The 27,655-nt window shown below is 40.5% G+C and overlaps 1 long non-coding RNA gene across 2 annotated transcripts in view; it reads right to left on the bottom strand.

Annotated features, from left to right (window-relative positions):
• Positions 1-27,655, bottom strand: part of LOC137106594 (uncharacterized) — a 224,861-nt gene that overhangs the window by 196,720 nt on the left and 486 nt on the right. For both annotated transcript variants that reach the window (XR_010911978.1, XR_010911979.1), the window contains exon 2: positions 27,153-27,367. This is a non-coding gene — a long non-coding RNA (uncharacterized lncRNA). The remainder of the gene's footprint in view (positions 1-27,152; positions 27,368-27,655) is intronic.

The raw sequence follows: 27,655 nt of genomic DNA on the forward strand, positions 1-27,655 counted from the left end.
TGAACTGATTGACATTTGTATTTTTTACACTACATACATTATCCTCATGTGACGACACAGAAATGCAAAGGTAGTCTGACACACTCCCAGCTGAAGCTGGCAGCTTGTACACTGAAGGTAGATGTACCATGTTGAAGTTCAAGGAAGAAACTAAAAGTTGTCCCTTTGTGTCTTCGTCAAAAACAAAACAATATAAAAAACAAAGAAATGGCATAAATTTTTCACAGAAACTAATATATATAGCACTATATATAGTCCTAAGAAAAATGAATGGCACTGTTTTGGTCTGGATAAATAAAACTTCACAGTGGTCACAAATATTAAACACAATATTTGTGAGCCAATAAAACAGTCACAAACATCAGAAGCCTAGTGTTGCTACTTTTCCCACCATTACTTTATATTTAATGAGTATGTTTAGGACAGGAAATAGTATGAATGCTTGGGTACTATAAGTTTAGAAAACTGTTTATTGATATTTAGGACTTTGGTGAAGGTCAGATCACATTGTATGACCATGTTATGAAGAAAACCAGGACATTGCAAACAGTATCATTACTATTTCGAAGAACTCTAAATAGCAAAATAAATAATTGCTGTTATAATGAAGTAGGTAATAAATAAATACATAAATATATACATACACACACAGGGCTGCAACGTTGGAGTATTTTATTATATAATATGGCCATGGTGGTACTATCTGTTCCTAGTGCAAGCCCTTATTCTGTAGGCCAAAACTCTTCTCTCTTTTCCCCTTGTCATTTTCTGTACACATCACTAGCATACGACACAGATAAATAAACGAATGCAAACTGCTGACTGACAGATACTGGCCATAATTAGAGGCAATTGATATTATTAACTTACTACTTCCACAATTTTCTAAGGGGGAAGTGAAGCCTATTATAATTTCTTGTTAAATGGAATAGCTTTGGAAACCACCTCTCTTTAGTTCTTTTTAATGGTAAAATCGGGGTAACTATTTTCAAAACAAACAAACAATCTGCCAATCGCACCCATTCTGCACCGTGCCTGGCAAGCTGTGCTGAGGTGAGAAAGTAGGCAGAGGGTGTGAACTTCTCCCTCCACACTCTTTTCATTCTTTACTAAGCTGTCACTTCTGTCACTTTATAGTGCATAACAGAACGCAGCACCATGAATGCCTTTCAGGAGAGACTGTCTAAAAAATGTCTTCATTACAACAGATTTGTCTTCAGACAAGGTCAGATGGCGTCGTATGTTTGAGTTCTTGTCTATCATAACCCGCTCTTTAGACACACAAAACACAGTCTTGAAGGGAGATGAAGGAGGAGTATGATGCGGTCAGGAGAAAGCTGTGAAGGAAGGCTTTTCATTCCAGATGTGGTCATTTGAAACACTTTTCCCAACACGTGTGGACAAACAAAAAGTGACACAAACTAGTTATTTTCGAACACACCAAATGTGTGCTGCCTCCGTAGAACATCAGCTAAGTAAAACTAATGTTGTAGATAATATCAAAGTTGTTGCATGTAAAGGAAACATTCATGTTTCCACAAGTCTTGACTGTTGTGGAAATGCTAGGTCATGCTTTACATTTACAACATCCAGCATCTCTTCCTGAAAACAGAGGCTTTTATCTTGAACTGCTTGATCAAACTGTTCTCCAGTACTGAAAAAATGTGCGCAGTGCTTTTACAGCACATTCCAAAAAACAAAAAGGTGCCATCTGATGTGTCGCGACCCAGAGTTAAATCCGGAATCCAACATGTAACCAACGAACAGTAAAGGTGACATCTTCACTCCATGGGGTATCCCATACTTCTCTGAAGCATGTCCAAAAACAGTACCTTTGTTGCAGACTAATGGTGGCTTATCAAAAAGACGGTCTATAACCTAGGAAGCCAGGTTGGTGTTGACCACCTGCTCCATTTTTGTGCTAAGCACTTTAGAAGTGCATTCTTAGCAAAGAAAAAGCTCTGCAGGAGAGGAAAAATTACAGAATAGGAGGATATAAGGATGAGAGGTGTTAAAGAGCAAAAGAGGAAGCAGAAAAATGAGATTGAAGGAAAGAATAACACAGAATCAAAAAAAAAAAAAACATCAAGCATAAAAAAACCTAGAGGTAGATCAAACTACTGCAAGGCTGATTGAGTGAATGGGTGAGTGAGTGAAAGGAAGACTGTCGCACTTGAGCTGACACGACGTCTCCTCATCTTGTCACGGGGATGGAGAGGTCTGGCCAGGGGAAAAAGCTGGATCGCAGGCCCACAGTGGCCATCACTGTCAGTCATGTCTGGCAGTACAACGCATTCCGGTGACATGAATAGATCCCCTGAGTCTAAAACGGGACAAGAGACCCTCTTCTTTTTTTTAATCCCCTCTCCCTCACAGACTGCAGTGTGATCTCTAAAGTCCTTCTGTTTTATCATCATCCCAACTCTAACATGCTACATTCAACCTCTTCTCACAAGTTTCTAAATACACTTATTACCTATGGAAAGGCAAATGTCCACCATCATAAATTGATTCCAAAGGAATCTCAATGTTTAATTAATTCTCCGATGGGAGTGAAGGATTTGTGAGAACTTTGACCAATTGTACCATCAACAAACAATCTTGACCGTACTGATCATCGAGAAAAGAGCCTAAATCCAAGTACAGTACATTAAGCATACAGTGCAACCCCACAGCATCTTCCCAGAAACCAATAAAGCATGTGTACACACTTCTGAGAGTGTTCAGCTTCACTTTGTGCCAGCGAGTGACCAAGAGCACACCAGTGATTCCACAAATAAACAAGTTTTGCTGTCACACCTTTAGCAATGAGTGGGCGATAAAGGTGCAAAGCAGATTTTCTCCTTGCACAAGTTTGACTGCGAGAGTAAAACAAAGACAAAGCAATTGAGCTGACAAGTCTCTGCTTCTCCCTTTACTCCAAATTTAAACTTTACAAGGAATTCTGTTTCTTCAGTTTTCTTCTCCTAGACACCTTTTACTCCTCTTCTTATACAGTATGCAAACAGAAGTGCTTTTTTGCTCAAGATCTCCCTCATGCACATTTTTCATTTTTGCCAGTCATCATCCATTTTTGGTTCTGTCTTATATAGTTCTTCATGTTTCTGTGGCCTCTGCATACTTGGCCATGGCCTTTTCCCACCTGCCTTTCAGCTTCTCAATCTGCCAGTTTGATTGCTTTTTCTCTCTGTAAGCTCTTGCAGCATTCCCTACATTTCATTTTGGTGGATGCAACTTGATCCGTCAAACAGGTATTGAAATGTCAAACATGATCTTAACAGCATCGCTTTCTGTCGTTTCATCTCATCCATGTATTTATCAATACGTGCAACTCAGAGGAGCTGTGATGTTCATTCGTGTCGACCAGTGGTTTCGGCCCTATTAAAGACCCACTAGATTGAAGAAGTCTGACTAGACCCCAAAGAGTGGAGAAAAAAAAAGGGGGGGGGGGGGGGGGGGGGGGGGTAGTGCAGCCAAACCAGAGCAAACAGCCACATTATCACATTTCCTGCTGCTATTTTCCAATTAGCTCACTATCGATCAGTTTGCAAGTCTCTCGACGCACTGTGCCTCTTACCGACTGGGCCTGGAGCCACTTTCCATCCAAGTTCTGTCAAGATTTCACCACACAGTGGAGGTGGACAAGCACACACTTCCCTGGGAAACCGTCCAGATATGCTGGGACAGCATAAAGTTGAATCCGGCACTTTCATTCATTACAGCCTGTCTTTACTGTGAAAGGTGGGCAACCAACCAATGTTTTGACAGAAAACGCAAACAGGAGAGGGTCACTTATACAATTTTAAAGAGTAAAAGCTTTATCTTAAAAGTAAATGTCTTCAAATCTTGATCTGGCTATGACGAGTTATTCTACAGAATACATGTAAAGGTACTGTACCTATTCTCGCATGCCACCTCTGGACTTCAGTGCATAAACGTACTAAACAAAAGAATATCAGATGCAAGACGGCGCCGCTGCTGAGGACCTACTTCCACAGGCGTCTTGGGGTGAGAAAAAATAAATAAATAAAAACACTGTACAACGTTCTCACAGTCACAACACAATTCCTCCATCAGCTCTCAGCATGCCTCTCTCTGTGTGTGTGTGTGTGTGTGTGTGTCTGCACTCATGAGTGACAGGGCATCAGAGAGAGTAAAGGTTAAAGCCCCAGTGATTGAAAAAAAAAAGTGAGATTGTGCTCATGACCCCATTGCGCTATGAGGACAGCGTGTGGAGGGAGTGGACTCGTTCTTTCTCCCTTTACTCTGTAAATGTCTCTTTCATGTGCTTTTTGCGCCTTATGTACATAGACCATAAGACTCTACCATACATATTATTAACATTTGTTACGTAACTCTGTCTAGCTCTTAATCTTAAAGTAAGTAATACATTTTTTGGACCATCTGGGGGCAGCAGAAAAACCTGTAAATAATAAAACATAATATGTTTTTATAAATATTTTGTAGCAAACAACTGCCTACTTTCACATTAAACTAACACAGAACAATGGAATTAATTTGAGTCGGTGACAGTAAGAGAGTTGTGAACCAAAACAGTGAGCTCAAAAGTGCAAAAATGTTCTCGTGAGGAGAGCACTTCATTACTCATATCACCAGATCTTGTACACCTGTTTCACAGAATACAGGGTTTATAGGAAGAGACAGTGGCTAAATAACTAAAAGAATCAGAGCTGTCTTGCTGTTCCACCAGCTGTATTTTTTTGCAGTGTTGAAATCTGGACTACAAGTGAGGATTTGATTGTGTGTCCTGAACGAGCTGCACCCTCTTATCTGAGCTCAGCAAAAGTTCCCATCGATTGGCCCTCTGATTGTGCGTCAGTCAGCCTACCTGTCCAGCGCTCCCTCCTACCTTCTCCTCCCTCGCCTCCTTCCATCCATTCTGTCTCCTCCCTCCTGTCTGCTCAAGGCTCATTGATCAGCCGTGCCCTGGCTCCTGCCCGCTGATCGGTCAGCTTGATGTCTTTTGTGTCTGGGTGAAGTGAATAAACTATTGGGCCAATCGAATTGGATGCACAGGGCCAAGAAAGACGGTGCTTGGCCCTTGATTGTAAGGAAGTGGAGGAGGATGGAGAGAGGGGGAAGAAGAAAAGAAGATATGGGGGAAAAATAAAACAGAATTCTAGTTAGGCCAAATGAAAACGATAAGGGGGACCAACTACCTCAGTTCTCAGTAAGATCTGAGAACAGCGAAGAAAATGGCAGAAAATGAAGAAATGGTTTAGAAGAAAAGATGGAAGGTTACACTGCCCATAGGGCCCAAGTTCAAAAAGCTCAGCAGGCCTCTCTGACCAAGGCGGGAGCGGAGCATCCATCTCCAAACCTCAGACTGATGACAAGCTCCACAGATAAACAGTAGAAACGGCATCCAATCCATCTAGAGACTGTCAGCGTCCCAGCGCTACTTCACGACTGTGGACACAGAGAATAATTGCATCCATGAGACTGCATAAATTAGCCAGCAGTTGTAGCAAATCTATTGGCAAGTGGATGAGGCCTGAGCACAAGGATCAGTGCCTCTTAAATTTCTCAGAATGTCTCAGATGGGCCAGATTGACGGAAAGAGGTTAGGATAAACCATCATTTCCATTTCATCCCTGTCAATAAGCATTTCATAACAGGATAAAATGGGAGGAGGGAATTTGTTATTATAATAAGAGAGGCTATTACGATCACATTTTGTAGCAAGGTGACAGAAAATTGCACTGATTGTTGTGCAGATAAATGAGGCAATTGCGGAATAATATGGACATTTTGCGTAGTAAAATATTGAAGGTTATCAAAATAGATGCCAACCTGAAGTGGCACTGCATGAATGCATTTATTCATATCCAGACAGTTCTGAGGAAATACAATGGAATAAAAGGTAATAAAAGCTTTTGTTTTGATATTCTGCCAAGGAAAAAATGATCTACCTTAAAATATAGAGGGTTCACAAATAATTTCATCATAGTCTGAGTCATGTTTAAAGTTGACTGATTAGCATGTCCTGCTATAACAAAAGATACATTTCTAAGATTGCCTATAAGAACTGAAGACATAGATAAATATTTTCCCTGTTTGGAAGCCCCCGGTTTGCTTGGGGTTGTGTGCATTTTCTTTCCGTCCTCCATGTTTTCAGTCAATCGGTCCTTAGATAAAAAGAGCTTAGAAAGATTATCCCCCTGGCTTGCATGCCATTATCATTAATCAGTGTGTTATTGACTGCTCTGTCCTTTCCTGTTTCAAGTTCAGGCCTCCCTTAATCCACAGATTTTGCCCAGAAGACACACACTCGACTCCGGGAGGCTCAGTGCAGCTTGAACCATGCCCGGTCTTCCAGGTACCAATCGATTTGCAGTGAACCTCTGCTGCCTACCAATCAAAATGCCCAAACGTTGTGACTAGTGATAAAAGTTCTCTTCTAACAATATTTAACCTCATGAGCTGTAATTTCTTAAATCTATATTATGAAAAAACAAATATGGATATCTTTTATATATTTAAGATTCTCTGTTGCGCATGATTTGAGCTTATTATTAAGACTTTATTTATTTATTTTAAACATTAAAAACTACTTGGAGCAACAGCAGTGGACAATTACTACCTACTTTGATTTCCCTCCACACTTGTCTCTTTATTTTGCACTGCCAGAAGACTTTCAGTGTTTTGTTAATTGCAAAAAGCCCTTTTAAACTAGTCATATCCATCAAGTGGTACCCCAGGGAATAGCCAATCGGGTAGCTGCAAGTTGGCATGTGGAAAGATTTGAGTATTAGCTTATTTGGAAAAAGGAGAAATTAAAAATATTATTTAAAATGCTTAAAAATTTGCAAAAAATTTAGGAAGAAAGTAAACACAAATAGGATCACTCGTTGGTTTGATTTGCTTTTCAGGACATTTACTGCTACAGTAACTAGGCAGGTACCAGCTGTGATAGTCAAGCTACACAGGACATAGCTTTAAATGAGTTCACAGAAGTGGGTTGTATAACATGCTGATTGTAATAACTTTTCATGCTCTCTCAAATAAAATCATAGTGTAAAGTAATGGTTTGACAACTGAAATACATGAATATTCATAAATAAATTGCTTAATGGCTAAAACTGGACAAAATGTTGCAATAGTTACGGACACATTAAAATAGCCATTAATAATGTACAAATTGCTAAAATAGGTCAAAGCAATAAATAAAGAGCTATAAGAAATTAAAGTAATGGCTAAAATAGTTACCTAAAATTATACACGATTGGTTGGAATAACCAAAAACTAGAGAGCCACTAAATAGAGCTATAATGGCTGAATGGCTGAAACATAGAGCGGCTGGAACCTGTCAGTTATACTATAAATGTAAACGTAACTAAACGCACTGATACACTGAAAGAACAGTCTTATGAAAAGTATATATCAAAATCCACTTTTAGGCTTACATAACATCTACTACTCCAACGTTGAACACATGATCAAAGCTCAACTATGCAACATTTCTGACACACAGACGTACAGAAATTTCATGCAAGTACCAGGAAACTCTCTCACACTGGAAAATCCGTGAAGTGACAATCATCATCAACACTAAACAAAGTGCTCTTGAGTGAGATACTGAACAGCTCACCCGCTACGTATTGTTCTGCAGTGCAACCTAAATATGTATAACACAGTCACAGGGATTCCCAGGCGTTTCCTAGTCATGTCATGGGGATTTATGTTGCCAGTCATGTTTGTGCTGGAGTACAAATCATGCTGTCAGTTTCATTGCGCCTGTCAAAGGAGCAAGACATCAACACAGCCAGTTGGGGACGACAGGAAGCACACTGACATTGCATCAGTCGGTGGGGAGGGAAGTAGCCTTGAGCAGTGATAGGAGAAGTGTGTGTGCACATGAATTCATGCAGCTTAACTGTGCCAGCATGTGGGGCTGACTTATTGAATGATGTGTGTAGATTTATATACACATCAAACACACAGACACACACACACACACCAGAGACATGCATCTGTTGGCGAATATGAGCTGAGCTTGATCGATAATCTCAATCTCTAAACAAAGAGATACTTAAAGCTTTATGAAATTAACTTTATACTGCTATTATCTATTGTCCCTACACTTCCCCTGTGTTGCAGCTTGTGTGTTCGCATGCATTATGTGCACTAGCATGTCTGTGTGAGTATGTGTACAGGCGTGTTTGTTTACAGGCTAGGCGTGTTAGCTTAACTGTGTTTGTGTGCCACCATTTGCATTGTTTGACATACATTGAGTGAGATGGTATATGGTCCAGTCTGCTGCTCGCTTCCCACTGTTGACTGCAGCTATTTACTAACTGTGCTTTACTGACACATACAACCTGGTCAAATACACAGAGATAATCTATGCAAATGTAACACAGTGTTTTCTCAATCAAAAGCTATTTAGCTGCTTGTGTACCTTCCTGTACGTGTTCACTGAAACAGTTCCCAGTGGGCTTCCAGTGGCGCTGGTTTGATGATATGAGACTGATTAAAAACATTACAAAGTGGTTTGTTTAGCTGCGAGAACACGAGGCGAATTTGTGTTCTCTTTAAAACTTCGCAGAATGTAATATCACAGGTGTCATAAGCTTGTTTCTTGGTATTTGTTGATGGAACAGGTACCAGAAAAGTGTTTTTTTCTGTCAGAGGACAACTTAAAACTGCTCTAATTAATAATTTTACTGTGAGTCAACGATGGCTCTGATGATTATATGTTCTGTGGAAAGTGTTTGTCTCGTAGTGACAAACCCACAGAGAGTTATCAGCCTCCTCTGCAGTTCGCTTCAGATTTATAGAACTTTGTATTTATTACATTTAACCTCAAGTATATCTGCTCTTATACAGCAATGCCCTATTAATTGTGTGAGAAGAATTTATCAAAATAACAGAAACAGAGTGCTTACATAAAACTGAAAAACTAAACAAAGTACAAGCTAGGTGTAAGTATTTGATGTTTGATTAGGGGCACTCTGCATACATCAATAGCATTCATGATTGCTGATGGATATATGCTAGCCATGAAAATATCAAAAGGATCTCAAATGTTTCCCTAAATGTAAGCGCAATGATAGAACGACCTGACATTCAGCTGCGGGGCCATTGGTGAGTTCATGTCGGGCCAGTTTTGCAGCGTGCTACTCCATAAGCACTAGTTGGACCCCTGTCAGGAACTTTTAAGCCAATTCTGCATTGTGAATTGGCGGAGATCTCACTGGTGAAAAAGACTGCTCATCTTAGTGAACCAGTGCATGAGAAAAGACCAAAGGCTGTAGTGCTGTTTACACTTCCTATCCGGTATATTTTTAATCAATAGTAGCTGTAAACCATCTGGGTTGAGCAAAACCGGTTTGAAAATGGTGCTTTGTTAATTGTTAGTATATTCTCAGTCCAAGCTCTTTTGGCCCAGACAAAAGTGAGGAGAGGCGATGCAACTGTCGACCTTTGCTGCTGCTAGCAATTTCATCTTGGTCTGCCTATGCCCTTAGGACACTCTGCCATGTGGCACATCTCCTCCCAACCTCACCTTAGTCTCTGCCTGAAACACATCAGCACAATTTCTTCGTGCATGCCAAAAATCATTTGTGCTCGTCCTACTTTCTACGTACATCCCCTCTCAGCACGAGGCTGAGCTCAGAGCCAAAACCTGCCACTTTCTACCACCCACACCTCCCCTCCTCCCTCTGTTCTCATGTCCCCCTTTTCTATCCCCCACCTCTTCTATCTCTTCATCTCCTTGCCCTCCTCTACTCTCTCTCTCACTCTCTCCTCCTCCCCTACTACCAACTCTAAAGTCTCCTAATTCCTGTCATGCTAATTGGAGCTGACAGACACAGCTAATTATGCGCAGATAATCTGCTGCATCTGACTAATTATAATTCCCATTAGCTGCCGATAATGCTCATTAGATTAACTTTCTCCAGGAGAAATTGGAAATAATAGGCTGGGCTCAACACTGCATCTTTTTGGTAATCAAGGATAGGGAGGCGTTTGGCAGGGAGGGCTGGTGTTTGTCTGGTGTCAGGGAGGCGGTCTGGTTGCTCGCGATGGCCACGGTGGAAATAGATACACCGCCTGATCCAAATTTTATCTGATACATCTTCACTGTTGCTGCTGAAATTGAGAGAGACAGGGAAACAGCCTAGAGGGGGACTTATGACATGTGGGTATTTGTCAGGTCCGAAATGAATACATGAAATATATATATTCAAGGCACTTGCAAAGATAGTTTTCAAAGTGGTGCCTTCGGTCTGCCAAGCTATTAGAAGATGAAATGAGCAGCGCAGAATAAAATAAAGCACTGTTGGACCTTAATGGTGCTGCGCATGGTAATCATACATAGAACAGTACATGTACTGTATATATCGTTCTATGAAAGTTTCAGAAACTCTAGCTGGCTGCAGTCCATTAGCCCATTCTGCGGTGTGAACACTACAAACCGCCAATCACACACACTTTACCCTTGAACAGAGCTAACTATTTATTTGTTGCCCACTCAGTCTACCGCTGTGCGATCCGCTCTCACTTTTGCTGCATGATGCGACAATTCGGCTGCTCTGGCTCACCCAGTTACCCCCTGCGTAGATGCGCTTTTATGTGCTGTGGAAAGGGATATTATTTACCCTCCGATAGGCGTGCACTGGTGTCTGCAAGAAGAACATAAAAGCAGGTCTATTCACTGCTGTAATTTTGAAGTTGCACCGCAATGTCGTCTAATTTGGTAATTTCCTTAAACTGAAAATGTAAGCCGTCCTGACAGCTGATAGAGTGCACAGAGTTTAAAACAACCGATGTAAAAGCTGAGAGTTGACATGTATTTATGTATTACACAGGCTCTACTTTTTTTTGCAAACTGCATATCTGTCGTTAAAGAAATCTCTCCTCATGGCTCACATGGGTGTGCTAAGTGAACTGGTGCATTACTAAATACATCATATTCAGCCATCTAATATTAAAACTGATGAAAGAAAGTGTCAGCATTAAATTTTAACAAGTGAAATTAATCGAGTAAGCACTGATGCCATAGGAGCACAAAATAAATAAATAAATAAATAAAAAAACAAAATAGAGAAATCCTCTGTTATGGGTTCCAAAACTTTGAGAGCAATTGGACACAGAAACCAAATGTAATTTATTGATGCAGTGTGGGGCAGAGAAGCACAAAGCCTGGGGAACACACAGGCCCTAAAACCCACAAATGGGATATTGATCGCTTTGAGGAGGGAGAAGAAAAAAAAAAAGTTATATTTAACTATGAAGTGTCTCACTTACTCTATCGAGTGCTTAACATTCTCCCCTTTACACTGCCTCTTTCACACACAGACCACATTCAACAGTGTATGTTCCTATGACAACCCATCCAATTGTCCACTGGGAACAGGGCTGACAGCCCCTTAGGGTATTTAAATGGAAATACTGATGTGAACTATAGCAGATTCTATAGTGGATCTGTACTGTACTATACTTTTCTGTACTGTACGCTGTGATAGGACAAAAAGAAGAGCTCAGTATTTTTTGCTTCAGTTGTGTATTCATCTTCTCATTCAGCCTCTGGAGCCAGCAGTAATACACTGTGTGTGTTGCGCACGTGCTTGCCCACCTTTGCACATGTGTACTCCCATTTGCAATGTCCTGAATTTGATCATTTTAACCACGACGTCTCATAAACAATAAGTACCAGACAGCGAGAACAAGAACATCTATTTTGTGCAAGATGGATCCAGCTATAAACAAGATATGTTGGCTAATCGCAGGCAAAAGAGCTTTGCTGCAATATTCACTGGCATATATTTTAAAACACAAGTCAGGGCTGAAACCATAGCAACAATGGTTTAGCAATGAGGGAAACAAAAGGACAGTTATTGTCTGCATGAAAATGCTCAAGCCCACCTAAACTCTGCTGTCTCCCTGCATACGTCTAGAAAAATGCCTCTAAGTGGTGGTGTCCAAAAAAAAAGAAAGAAAACAAAAAAAGAAAAAGAAATAACCAAGAGAAGTATGATTATAGGACTGCTCACTCACTGCTGAAAATACAAAGGGAGTTTGATTTGATTCTGCATTTCATATTTGGGTAGCTTCAGGCTTTCCAATTTTCTCTGGTATAAAACAAAAACAGATCTTGTGTGTCTGCATCAAACGGAAAAAGGTGAAAGTCACTCCACATAAAATCCACAACAAGATAAAGACAAAGTAAACTTGATTGATTTACTTTTAGTGATTTGGCTGAAACAACTTACACACATATGGCTGCATTAATCAGCAGTTTTGTATTAACAGTGGATCTGAAGAACATGGGTAAGATTGAAAGAATTGCTTGACACATATATACATATACACATACACACACACACACACCTTGTTGTCTTGTCTTTTTTTCCCGTTATTTTCAGCGAAAGTTGCACCATTTATTACAAAATGGTTGCCGCCAAATTGTCTTTGGCATGAGAACGCGTGCAAAATTTATTTTCTTGCTTGATTTTCTTGATTGCAATGGATTGATAAGGATTTTACTGTTCAGCAACTCATACTAAAAGAAAAGCAGTTTAGTACTTGTAGCAGTACTCAGTGAGTGTGAATGGTTGTCTGTAGGTCTCGCTGTGTTAGACTTATGACCAAGGTCTACCCCACCACTTGCATTATAAGCCCTACAGATGGGATACGCTCCAGCCCCCTCCTAACCCTAAATAGGATAAGCCGTTACAGATATTGGATGGATGGATGAAATAAGTCAGGGGGTTTGATGTTTAACAGAACAAACTGTTAATTTTCTTATGCAAGTAGCTAATAAATTAAATGCACCAACAATATCAAGTGTCCTAATACAAGCCCTCAGAGGTTTGTTCTGTTGATTTGTCATTTAATCCTCCTCTGTATTTTCACCAGCACATTGGCTGAAATGACTATGCGGTAGAATCCTTCATCATTCACAAATATTACAAAAAAGACCAGTTTCATTTTTGTTAAAGATAAACACAAGAGTGGTGTAAAATGAGCACTTGGGTTTCTAAAATAAGGATTTGAAATTGATTTGCCCATTTTTGCAAGTCCCTCTTGATAACGGACAGTTTAATGCCTGAAATGTAAATCAATAGGACAGACTTGTGAAAGAGTGTTGGATTACTAAAGGAACTTCAGTGCACCTTAGTACAAAAAAAAAGACAGTCTGGAAGGCTGAGATATTAGACCACTTCTAAAAACTATATATTTGTTGCTTTGTTTTCAGTAAGACTTTTATCCAGCCTGATAAGTGTAGGAGGAAGTGAGGTTTAGTGTCCTAGTCAAAGGCAATTTGACGATGTGACATGCTTGGCCTTAGCCTGCAAAACTGCTAAATGCACCTGTGTCTGTGTATGTCTATGGGAGATAGCTGGTGTGTATGCAAGAGGACAAGATTAGGAAGAAAATCCATTATTTTTTTGCTTTGTTGATTACACACACACACACACACACACACACACACACACACAGCAATGCATGTTCACATGGGTAGAAGTCTGGTGACTGAGATAACAACTGCACTCAGTTTGTTTTGTTTTCATCTTCATCAAACTAATGCCCTGTGGATGGGGGTAGTGAATTTCTGCAAATAAGAAAAATAAATACAGACGGTTCCATCTTCAGGTCTTTGTTGTTTCTATCCCAAACAGTTAGGCACCATAGCTGTGGAGGCTTCACTACTTATCGGCTGCTTTTTAAAAATATAATGTAGAATTAATATTCTTTTCTGATTATTTTATTTCCTAGAAGCAATACCTTATATCAAATGTGAGCACAACATGTAAAATGCAAAAGAAAACATAATTCTCCTAAAACATTGCATTTTATTTTACATTGTACCCAGTGTCCCAAATTTTTTTGAATGGGATTTGTAGCAAATGCCCACAACTGAAAAGCAGGAACTTGATCATGAGGATTCATCATCTGTCGGCCAACTAGTTTCGTAGATTTTTATATTTTTGTTAGGTAAGGCTGTCACTGATTTATAACTATGTGATCAATTAGTAATAAGATTTACAAATTGTTAAACTACATTTATGCACAATGATAATGTAAGTACAGTTTGCCTCCACGGTATCGTCTTAACAACAATTCATTAAGTTTTTTCAAAAACATTATAGACAGCAATAGAGAATGTGAAGCTGCATCACACTGTGTGATGTAACTTGTTGTTAGGGGGTGCAGGTTACCTGCAAATCCTTTGTTTAGTTAAAAAGTTTTATGGAACAGAAGAGATGAAGAGAAAGAAATGGGACCCTACCTGGAGAAAGTAAGTTGCAATAGGAAGCGATGGTATTTGAAAACAATTATTACTAATAACTATGCGAGATCTGCTGATTTGAGTACAGTTGTACTTGCATAAGCAATGTGACACTCTCTGCTGACCTAGTATACCAGCTCCACTAGCCTAATGAAACAGTCTCCAACTACCAGAAAATCAGAGGAAACCACTGTAGCAACCACAGGTAAAACAAAGGCATCAATCACAAGCACCAGCTCTTTCCAAATGTTAACACCGTGTGGCATCAACTTTACATTCTCAATAGCACACAGATCGATTGATGGGTAGATGAACATTTGGTCAGAGGATCATTAGACACATTTTTGCACTGCATTTCCACTCCCACAACAGCCAAATTAAGGGCCTTTAACAACTGTGTATCCCATTGTGTCTGCAGTTACAAGCTACAAAGTAGCACTTAAAATGGCAACTGTCACTTTTATGTGCCCGGACAGAGAAGAGTATGAGTACAGCTTTTATGTGCAACACTACAAGCCCTCATCAGTGGTCATTGCAGGGGTGGGGTTTGAGCTTGTGACGGTGGTGATGGTGTTGGAGGGCTGTTATGGTGAGGACACAGGCTGGCCCTTTATCAGCCGGGAGGATGCTCTTTGAAGATGTCAGTTCGCGCTTGATTCACATCTGATGATTATTGCGGTCTCTGCCTGGCTTTCGTTCTTGTTGTTGCTGCCCAATCTGTGCACTGTGGTGATGAGAGGTATAATAACCACCTTGAGAGGTGCTTAGCAGCTGTAACGATGAGGCTGAGAGCGCCGCAATAAGAGGACGAGGAAGCAGCCGTGTGAGTGAAGAGCTCTAGCCATCACAACCAAGTACACTCTGACCCTTTTTATGTTCTGCAGTTTTACATTTTCATCCAACCTGCACGTGAGCAGAGGCAAGTACGAACAGAGCAACATTTCATCATAAAAGTCTATTTTATCATTTTTATTCTTTCTGCTCTCTATTAATGCTTTAGCTCCAGCTTCCGTCCACAGCTTCCCTTGTTTCCGCTCTTAACTCTCATGTGAAATGTGACAATGATTTGCTGGTTTCTCGTACTCTGGAACCCAGCCAAATACTGAAGGATGTCTAGCATAAGAGGAAACAGAAGACATGGACATTTTCAAAAGGCAGCTCAACTGTCTATAACCAGCCTCCAACGGGAAAGGACTACAGCGTCCTATTTGCATGAGTAGACAGAAGGTTAATAACACAAGCCCTGCTGTGACAAAGGAGAAAAAGAACATAGAGAAGGTAGGAGGGATAGAAAGTGCTGATCCTCCACTTCTGGCTCCTGAGAATCCATCTAAGACACAAGGGAGGAGCATGGAAGTAATTAGAGCCCTGGATATATGATGGGTTTCATGTACAGTCCCACCTTCCTTTTTCTTTGCAGAACCAAATTTAGACATGCTGAAATGGGACAGCAACACTAGCTACTGTAAGTCTGAAATTTTGTGATTTTTTTTAAACCATTTATTCCCCTCCATGTGTCCTTGTGCACAACAAATACAGAACAAAAAAATATTAAAAAAATAAAAAGTTTACATGAAGCAGAAAACACTGATAAAAGTGGCTTGTGGTGGCTAGAAAAGAGGACGACTGTGACAGGGAGACAGTTGTGTGTGGGAGGCAGCATCAAGTCGAATGTCTTTCCCTTCTCTTTCACCATTTGCTTTAGTGGGGATAGCGAATTACTTCCTGACAATAAAGCAGCCCTGAGTCAAACAAAGAGTACAGTTAAAAGTGAGGGAAACGAACTGAAACGTTTTATCAATTTGGCATCTGTTGTTGTGCAAAGCAAACTGTGAAGGCAGCTTTCTCACAGAAGTTTACAGAGCTTCTTTTAGCCAGGCTCTCTTTTCCTGCATCATGGCTGAAGAGTGCAGTTCACAAGTCACCAGAGGGAATTGATTATCAACAGACGGGGGCTGGATCCTTCCCTTCTCTGGCATAATGAAGCTCTCTATTTCGGGACAATCAGGTGTTTTTTTTGACTTCTTGTCGCTATTCCTAGGCTCTCTTGCTTCATCTCTTTATGCTCGACTCATACCAGCCCAGATAGGGGTGCACTGGGAATACAGCATGAATATATTTTTTAAGTCTGATTCAAAGTTACAAAGCTTTTTTTCCCCCCTTGTCTAGCAATTGTGGGTTGCAACCAAATCCGGATGCAATACTTTGACTATGACAGTATTTCAACTGCATGATGGAAACAAACAAGAGCGGAGGGGAGGGGGGGGGGGGATGATATGCAAACACATTCACAAGTTCCAACAATTAAAAAGACACACATGCAGGTGCATGAGCAACAAGCGCACACAAAGACACACAAACAAACCTATAAATAGCGGAGATCCATGGCAACCTGAGATTTGCTGTTTGCCGTCACATGCTGCTGAGAGCAAGAGAAGAGCGGGGACTTAAATAAAACTGGGAGATTGGTTTGTGTGAGAGGCAAAGTCAAAACAAATTACACCTTTTCTATCACTTTGGGCCCGCCGGTAAAGCATCTGAAATAGCTTTGTGCCTGGGGACGTTTTACCACTGAAAGAATATGGCGGCAATATCCTCTGAGGGCCTTAAAAAAACAAAGGGATGAAGAAAAGAGGAGAGGATAGGGAATGAGAGGGTTTAGTTTTACTGTGGATCACAGGTGGTGCCTTGACCACCTACCTAACTCTTTCCACTTTATTCTTTCCCATCCCTCCTCCCTTTGCCTGTCTCTTCCCATCTCACCACAGTTCACTGTCCTCAGCTGAAAAATGTGGAATACTAACGCAGTGATGTATTTTCTGGCCTTTGGGGGGGGGTAGAGGGGTCCGAAGTGGGCCAGGTTGACAGTCAAAGAAATTAAATATGGTATTAATATTCTTGACCATGAAGGTTTTATCCCATTTCTATCAACAAGCTTGTTGATTTAACTTGTTTTTCAGGCAAACAAGTCAGAAAGAAATGCCTGCCTTTATCCATTTCAACTGACCTTCAGCAGGGCTCTTACTTCCCTTTTTCTTTCTAATGCAAATAGCCATTTGAAAACCGCAGGCTTCGCACTTTGCAGCCTTGCTTTTTCCTTGGTCGCTTGAGATATGCATCAGGCTTTAATTCATTTTTGTTTTCCAAGATAAAAGTAATTTGGTGGAATTGTGTCAGTTTGGTGACATATTTGCACTCGTTCCCATATGCTGTTCATTCATTCGCAGCTAGCGGGTGATTTGTCAACCTATTACACTTGGGCCTGTGCCCTCACCACACATGCACACTCGCCCGCAGTTTATTCCCCCGGCATCTTCAGGAGGCATATAGAAAACGTGGCACCACTTTGGTGGCCTGTGCTAAAGGGCTGGGAGTGAGCCAGGCCCTGTCAGAATGCAGATGGATGGACCCATGGGCTGCACACATGCAAACATGCACAGGATGCTTCCCTAGGCCAAGCTTGGTGTAGACTGGACTGGGATGAACTGGCAAAGCCTACCTGGAAGCTACAGCAAGGCTAAGTCTGGCTACCAAGCCAGGACTAAATCATAATCCTATGAAAATAATGTGTAAATACTTGCACATAAACATGCACCTTTGTTTGGGATGGGAACTCTTTGTCTTACATTAATTAATAAACCATGACTAGACATCAATGAATACATGAATAAGCATTTCAGAATGCAAACTAATAAACCTAAAGTGCCTAGACTCTCTGGCTTTTTGGGAAATGCAAATAATATTCATATGCTATTAAAAGAAAGTAGAAACATATGAACCTCCTGATCCTTTTACTAAACAAACAGATAAATAACATCCATGCCAATCCATCTGCTCTCCCCTTTTAATGCATAACAATAAAGGAGTGGGGAGAATTTTTTAAAGCTTGGAGACAACTGAGACATACTGTGCTCTGGTGAAATTGGACAATACAGCCTAATAACAGGACTGTAGGTCTTGCTATCACGTAGCTCCCATGGTTTTTCTGTCATGTGAGGCGTTATATTGTGCTAACTACTGTGCTAAATCCCATGCTGTTGTTTGTGAGAACCAGTGATAAGAGAAAAAAAACCCTTCTGTTGTTATGGTGGCTCTGGAGAGCAAGCTAAATGGATTGTTTTTTTTTTATTATTATTTTAAGTGGCATATACAAAATTACAAACTGAACAATAAAACTGTCTGTGGCTGAGATGAGTTTCATAGCTTCTTCATTTATCACAATGAGATGTACAGTCACATCGTGGCAGTCTCTCTGTATTAGTCATTTTAGACTGAAATAACTGAAGTTATCGTTTGTTTGGCTGACTCTCCCCCGGCTGCTTTGCTCCTTTACCTCTGTAAATGAGTCAGAAAACTCTTTGGCCACTGACTGTGTGTGTTGTAAGATGTTTGAGTCTGGCTTTGCAAGTTATTAAGTAAACATTACACCACAAGCTCTTTTTTTGGCTGATCAAGGTAGATGCTTCTACAGCCATGAAAGACAATTCTTGAGATCACAGCATGTCTCAAACTGTGCATAGTTTCAACTATTACTGTCTTTGAGTAAACTCTTAAGCATTCAGATGTCCTTTAGCGGAGGCCACTGCTGCTTAATGAAAAAAGATTTTTAGGAGGTTCTTTTGTGTTTGTTCATCTATCTACTTAATTTGTTATAATTCAATAGATCAGTGTTTAGTGGCATAGGGTGATGTATTTGTAATCTTGTTTTTTTTTCATGGTTTGGTCTTAGAGCCTTAGATTCCATGTTTAACGTTACAGAATACAATGATATTTCAGATATTTAAATCTGGAGTTGAGTTTCACAGAAGTAACAAACAGCAGGAGACTGTTCAGGTCAGAAAGGTTCTAGCAGGAAAAACTCCAAACTCTCGGTTTCAGTGAGGGGTCAGCACATACCAGAAGCACAACATAATAGAAAAAGTATGCTGCAGGATACAGTGTTTTGTTTGCAGCACATCAAAGCCATGCATCAAAAAAAGAAAGATGTCAACACACCCATTCACTTGCTTTAAATCCTCGTGACAATTGGACACAGAGGAGAATCCCTCTACCCACACACAGGCTCATGCAAATAATCCACACTTTGTACTAGAGGGCTCACAGGATAAACTCTGGGTATTCTCCAGAGGGTAAAGTCCAGAGAAGATCAGGATTCCAGCACATGTGTGAAAGAAGATATTAAAGTGTACCACAGAGCAGCACCAACTATTTCAAATCCTATCTGTGCACTTTCCAGGTTGCCAGTGTGTCAATCCCACCCTCATAAATGTCTTTAAAAAAATTTCTTCAAAATTGGCACATGCATTCACTTGGACTCGAGGATGAATTGATTCGATTTTGGTGGTCAAAGCACAAAGGTGAAGGTCACTGATCTCACACCTGTCCCATTCCTATGAATGAGATATATCAAAAACACTTGGAAGAAAATTTTATCACATATAGCAGAAATGTCCACTTGGACTCATGGATGATTGGAATAGAATACGAGTAAAATCAAACCGATATGCTTATGCATGTTACATATCTGATCAAATGGAATTTACAGGCTGTGATCACCACTTTCTTATTAACTCTGTAAAACAGCTCCCTTTGTAGGTGAACATTAACATAACATCCAGCAAAGACCCCCAATGAGCCAGCCAATCCAATTCATAACCACAACCAGACAAAACACCATAAATCCTAAAGCACAGAGACCTCTAAGCCAAGAGTGCTTTTATTCATTTGGTGCAATATTCTTGTAGTACTTTAATCAACCTTAATTAATTTTATGCAAGTATTTCTACTTAATGAGCTGTAACATGCAAAAACCACTACCTTTTTCCCTCTTGAGGAATCAATATTTCCACTAAAGACTTTCCATTAGCCAACGTTCACAATGTGGCCTCACCTTACTTTTCAAAGGATATAATGACTGATCGTGTCTGTGAAGCAATTCTTATATCCACATTCAGATTTGGATATTACTTCCTCTGTCCTGTGAGTTTAAGGGACAGGGGATTCACTTTCAGCCCCGATAACTCCAGGCAAGCATACCCACAGAACTACACGTATAAGCACACACCGGACCACTATGCAGATGAAATCATACCCGACATTAATAGGTAAACACACTGAAGTAAATAAACTCCATTAAAAAAACTGACATGTTTAATTTAGCTAAGCTTTTTTGCCTTATCAGCTCAGCTGTGTTTTTGTTTACAGAGAGGGAGTCGGTGCCGGGACACAAAGAGTGTGTGGAGACAGAGCACTGCAGGTAATTATACCCCATGCATTTGTAATCTGAGGGTCAACTCCAGTCTCATCCCTTTGTTCCACAATCAATAGCCTCAGAGGAGGAGGTTGGAGCAAGGAGGCAAAACAAAGAGGAAGCAAAGGGGAAAAGATGGGGTGAGAAAGTTGTTAGGTCCTTATACACTGCATTTTTATTTAACAGATGAGTGTGGACAGCTAGGAAAGCAAAAACACAGGAGAACACAAACCTTTAAGAAGTCTGATGCAACAGGGAAATATCTGGTGGCATTAACAGGCCCCTAAAGAAAAACAGGGACTAAACCCTGTTAACGGATTGGTTGGAGGGAAGGACGGGGCGCAATAAAAAAAGCTGAAGAAAGGATCACTTTTAATCCGGTGATCTGTGGGGAATGAAACAGCAGCGATTTTATTGTCGCCATCTAGCAAGATAAGTTGGGGAGTTTATTTGACAGGAGAACTGTGCCAGATCCAGTAATAAAAAAGGAAGCAGAGGAGGAAAGAAAGTACATCAACAATTCTCTTCTCACCTGTTGGACATCCATCTTTTATTTTTTAATGACTTCCTACCTGAGGGCTACAATCCCCTGCATCTGCACCCAGAGAGCAGCAACCACCTAAGGAAATTATATACAGCGTGTAATTTATTCACCGATCAGCCTCAACATTACTACTACATGATAGTTTTAATATAAAATGATTTAAGGTTTTTATTTTTTAAAAATATATGAATGTTATAAACAATCATTTCCGGACAAATGAAGTTCAGAAATGACACTTTATCAGTAACCGTGTGTATTGCTGCCTAGTAAAAGGAGCTTCTGCAGGTTTTTTTTATTGAATCAGTAAAGGCAGTCGTCCACAGACCACAGGGTCAGTGATCCGATCCCCAGTCCCGGCTATATGTCAAAGTTTCTCTGGGCAAGACACTGAACCCCCCAACAGCCCATTCCCATCACCAGCTGTGCAGTGCTGGTCCAAGCCCGGTAGAAAGAGGGGTGGGTTGCCCCCTGAAAGGGAAAAAAAATCACATGCCTCCATCTATCATCTCTGCATCCTCTTCTCTCACACCAACTTCATGGCCTCTCTCACTACATCCATAAATCTCATGGTCTTCTAAAAGTGTATTAGATTGTTATTATGCAAACAACTGTGGGTACAGTTTGTTTACAGATTCAAGCTTGAGTCAGGTTCCAGTTATTCTGTCTGCATCCACATATATAATATGTGAATAGACAATGCCCAGTGGGAAAGAAAGCGAGCGGATTGAGCCTGAAAAGTTAATAGGCAGTACTAAATTGAAGCAGCAGGTTGGGTTTGAGACTCAAGGTTTTAGGCAACAGTTTTAGCTAAAACTACAGAGCACAGTTCCATTGTAAGGATCTTTCAGATATTCGGGATTAGAGGAGTTTGCATTATAGCCAAAATATGCAACTGTTAGGAAGCTGGCATCATCACGGGACTTGAAATCACCCCACTCTGCTCCACCCAACCATTCAGATATTACACTTGAGAAATTACAATAAGAATGCCTCAAAACTTACCCATTATACAGAAATAAACGGATCTTTGATTGTTCAGAATGGAAAGACTCACTCTAAAGGCTAAAATAGGGAAAATCTTTGGACTACTGATTGCAATGAGATTGGATCACAGAAGCCTGTACTTTTGAACCATATTTCTACTAAAGATATTCCAAAGACATTAGCTAGTGTAGCTTTTAATTTAAGCAAGACTACAGAGAACTGAAGGTACTAAAACATGGTAAAATAATTTAAATAATAAATAAAGCAGTAATGTACAGGTTGATAACCCAGGAGATTCAGAATACAATGACTGATTTTCGTCAGCATCATCACACTTTGTGTGGGCGCATGCATGAATGTATAAAAGACACCATTTAAGCAGTGCCTCCACCTAGAAAGTAATTGTTTTCTTCTCAGCTCTGTCTTGGTCTGCATTTGCTTCCACAGCCTGAGAAACAGAGAGATAAGAAGGGATGTTACTGCAGTAATGTCAGTCTTCAGCCACCAAATGGATAAACCTGGATGGCAGGCTTTTCACCAGCGATAAGGATGTTACTGCCACAGATTTGTGGGAGACAAGAGTCAGCTATCTAAAAGCCAGGGAGAATGGGGCCCTGCATGTATGCACACAGCTTCACAACAGGGAACATGCTGTATTCATGCTACAAATTTCAAAGATCTAAACAGTATTGCAGCAACGACAAGTTCAAGGCATCTTTATTCCGCCTGCCTTTGCGATTGATGGTACCTTATTATAAAATGCAGTCCCTTTATGTAGATGTTGACAGGTAATGTCACCGTGGAGACTGTTCAAATGCCTCAGAGTAAAGCCCAGGAACTGTGCTGCCATTTATGGACATGATTAGGCCTTGATGTATATATGGGGTGGTAAAAGTTTTGCCTGTTATGCAACCAGAAGTTGCCACCCCCTCCCATATAGATGAGGGTGTGGAGTTTCTGACAAGCCCGTCACAAATCATTGTTTTATTTCATCTCATCACTGCTTTGAAGCGTGAGCCACTATAGCAGGGGAAGTGAGACAATTCAGCTAAATTCTGGGAGGGAAATAACAACTCTGCTGCAGCAGGTGCATCTACAATCACCTCCCCTTCTCAGGCAAACATTTATATGTGTGCAACAACACCTGTCCATATAAAAAACATACATACACGTGCATCAAAACAAGCACTCACAGTCACACGCCTCCTCGTTCTGTGTCTTTTACATGCTCAAATCCTCGCCTCATCCCTGCAATCCCTAGAAAAAAAACATAAGCAGCAGATCATCGCTCAGCACCACAGATCCACACACAATCTCACCACAATGCAGCAAGCGGGCAGGCAGAGGCTGCTCCAGAAGAGGTAATTCTGTTTCTGTTTGTACGACTGAGAACAGGGAGGAGAAGACAGCAGTGCAGAGAAATCTAAAATAAAAGGCCTGTTGCAGAGCCCCCCAGATCAAACCCAATACCTGTAAAGATACACATTAAGCCCCGTCAATCACAACAGTGTCCTTGGAATGCAGGAGAATGGTGGTGAGAGTGACGGGGAAGTCCTTTCTCCATAAGAGCCAGGATGAAGCCACTTAGACACACACATCTGTGCAGTAACATACAAAAACCCCTATCACCCCCATATTTAAACCCACTTTCATACACACACTGTATATAAATGTTGTCCACACATCTACATCTAAACTGAGAAATTTGTTACACTCAGTGTATTAACTTTTACTAAATTTAAAAACAAAAATTATGCAAGCATTTAATATTTCCACCGCCAGCGTTGCATAAAAGATGTTACAGAAATATAATAAAACATTTAAAAATAATAACTGAATAATTAAAATCTAAATAAACAAGAAAAAATTAACCATTTTACCTAATAACCCAGTATGTTTAAGATCCTGGCTACAGAATCTCAATTGGTGACAAGTTCAAATCCATACTGGGCCTGAGGTGAGGTGTGCAAATATGTAACAAATACAAGATATAAAAAAGGTTTTAAAAGTAAAAGTTAAGCTATATGAAAATTAATCTCTCTTCAGATCTCTTCAGATCTGTGTGTGGTCCCAGAGGTTTAAACACCCCTTTTACATATCCCGTCTACTGTATTGTCCACTTGCATATTTTATTCTTTGTTTTTTTTTTATATTTGGTTGGACTCATGAAAAACAATAAAAACACATTTACAATAAAAAAGAAAACTCAAAGTCAAGGCAGCAGAACCAGAGAGTGTTCTCTTCTTCCATCTCAAATGATACAATATGTACAGTGCAACTCAGCTGTGAGCAGTTCTGTCATAGATTCAGTTTTATTTTGTTATTTTGGTTGCTATTGTAATGTAGCCTTAAGCCACTCACCTCAAGCAGAGTTAATAGGCTCTAGCTACAGTACTCTGGTGAACTCGCCTCGGTCTAATTTCACCTTCATATTTTGTTCTTTTGCCAACATGAAGCCTTCACTTCAATACTGAGTCATTTGACACATCCTGAGGCAGATTATGAGATTCCATGCATCTCAGTTTATAGCCACATGAATTTATAACACTACTCATAGCAAATGTGCTGTCGTACTCTACAACACCTGTAAAAACACCTGTTAAAAGATCACTTTTACCAGCACGGATGTAAATGTACCACTTCAAAAAAAATAAAAGTGCACATCCTCTGTCTAATTTAAGTGTTTGAAAGGAGGCAAACTGCACACTGTTCAGCTCGCAGCTTGAGCTCACTCCAACTACAGTGAAAGCGACAGTTAGTCTATTTACTTTTATTCTGGACTTTTGCTAATTATCTGAACTACACAAGTAATTATCGCTCACATCAAAGAGACATGATCTGAGCGTTGCTGATGCCCCACAACCAACAAACATACCCTCCCAACCCATACAGAGACGCACGTGCACTCACACTCGCACACACACACACGTGCAGCCAGCACCATCACGTTTCTGCGGCTAGCTGAATCATGATTAACAGGTAATTAGACATTCGCTTGGCTGCATTTGATGGAGCTACATGTGAAAAGCAGCTGGCTACAAGTTGAGTTTGAGAATACCAATCAACAGAGACACTATACACAGATTTATTGCTAACAATTATATCTCAGGTGTTAAGTCATAGTCTCGAAAGCCTGCATTTTTTGGTACAGATTAACAGTAAATAGATGACAACCAGGGACCCCCTCCCCCACCCCACCCCCCTCTGGCCTCATCTGTGCTGAGCAGCTCTTTCATGTCATCCATTAGCACTGCTGTTTCTAATCACACTCCACTCTGATCAATGAATAATGTAGCTGCTCGTCCAATTGCTGTCCAAATGACAGGACTTAATGGCTGAGGAGTTCTTGACTAAATATACAGCAACACACTTGCTTTGATTCTCTCCATCGACTTCATTCTCTGGTGCCTTTGGGCTCCTCTTTCTGCAAACAGACAATAATCAGGTCATCTGGCGTCGGGCGTGAATCCTTCATTAACAATCTTACGATAATCTCCGCAGGAACATGTGACTGTTGGAGAAAATTTACATGAACTGCATTTAAATTCCTTTGAAGTTGTTTGTTTTGCTCACCTTGGAAACACACTATTTCTACTTCTCCTCTGTGGTAAGAAGCAAATGCACCTCATAAATATTTATCTACCTAGGGCCCAAGCTATTCTGGCCCAGTGTTTTGAACATGGCCACTGGAGATTCGGCCTATCAGGGAGCCGCCGAGAGAGAAAGAAAAGCAGATAGGCGAAGGGAAGAAGAGGAGGAAAAAAAAAGAGGAGCTGGGAATGAGCAGTAGAGGATATTATTTTGGTATGCATGTTCCAAAATGGAAAGTGGACGGTATGCATAATGTTTAATGCAGGAGGATCGGGGCAGAGTTCAGAGTGTGTTTCCTTTACGAGTCACCTCACACAGGAACTTTCAGTCACAAATAAGAGGAGTCTCAGTGGCATGTTTAAGTCGTTTTGTGTTCGTAAGGAACTTTCTTGTCTTGAATTCAAGGCAAAAACATATTTAGCCTCCTCAACCCCGGATCAATCTGTGGTTAGACCACAAAGCTTAGTCTCTAAGTCTCTAAAATCACCAAATCTGTGAAATGGGAGAAAACATAAAATAACAGACTAATAATAGACTTCTAGTCAAAAAGTTAAAATCGTAGGTTTGAATAGAAATTGTCGTTTCAATAAAGAGACCTGGAACAAGCTGATGTTCAGAATCAAATGATTGGTCTAATATCAAAGCAACTTAAGAGCAAATCAAAGCAGAAAACTGGATTTTAAATTATTATAATTATCATTTAGCTAAACATAAAACATAAAAAGTTAACTTATGCTTTCTGAGAAGCTGAAAGCAGTGAACATTTTGTTGCCATTTTCTGCTCCAAATATCACAGATTCTAAAAAAAAAGAAAGAAAAAAAACAGCTGTATATTGATTGTGACAATTGCTAATAATGTTTCTGTTGATTGTCTCACTTGTTCATGCTTCACCTTAATCCTGACAACAAAGTCTTATTGTATTAAATTAGCCGATAGTCATAGTTGTAGTTTTGATTAAATGTGAAATATGAAAAGGCCCAGTACCTTTCCTTTAGCTACCTTGAACACACTGTTCAATGCAGCTGCATCCTAAATTTAATTTACTTTTGTAATTCGAGGCTTAGGCCATGGACTTCCCCAAAACGTACAAGTAAAACTCAAATGATCTGTCTATCCAGTCTGGTGAGAAAATTATAAAGAAAAAACTAAAAGTGACACTAGAACCACCTTTTCCACCTCTGCTTATTGCCAAAATCTTGCCAGCAAAGTAAAAGTTATCAGAAATTAGTTGCCAGGTCTGACAACAGTTGCAACCCGGGCAATTCTTGCTGTCACTTTCTGACGTGGGAGCCAAAGAACTGCTGGTGGCACAAGTTCATAATAATAAGGTGCGTGAATATGGAAAAGTGGTCACACATTTATAGCTATGCACTCGTGCGGTTCTATGTGCCTGCCTGCCTGCCTGAGCGTGAATACATCCGGAGGAGTGTGACTCCGTCGGAACGTGACATTTCCCTCCCTGGGTTGGATTATACATCGACGGCCCCGTCTCCCTCTCTCACACCCACACACACACACTTACCTGTTAACTGGTGAGTCTGCAGACTTCCGTAACTTCAGAGCCCCCTCCACCTGGGTGATACTGTTGCCCGCGGCCCCCGGCTCCACCACTCTAATGAGACGCCTCAACTCAGTCAAAGTCATCTGATGACACTGATGTGGGGAGATTGATATTCACGCTTGACTCGCCGTCCTCTCCACTTGACTGCTGTGTTTACCTCCCCACACAATTAGTATCTGGTGAAGACAGACAGACAAAGAGAGGAGGATGGAGGGGGGGGGATGGAGTCGGCTGTGTGTTTGTGTGCGACTACATTAACTCCAATTGTTTATGAAGATTGGAGATGTCTTTCAAGTGGCTTGAAGGTGGCTTGCTATATCAAAAGGGCCATTACAAGCTCATTTAATCCCCATAAAGCTACTTTACCTCTCTGAATGCCAGTAGCTTGAAATAACAGAAGCTGGATTGGCTTAAGTAAAATGCATATTTCAAATGTTTTCCGGCCAAATTTGCATCTAAGACGT

The sequence above is a fragment of the Channa argus genome, chromosome 21, assembly GCF_033026475.1.
Source record: "Channa argus isolate prfri chromosome 21, Channa argus male v1.0, whole genome shotgun sequence".
NCBI lineage: Eukaryota > Metazoa > Chordata > Actinopteri > Anabantiformes > Channidae > Channa > Channa argus.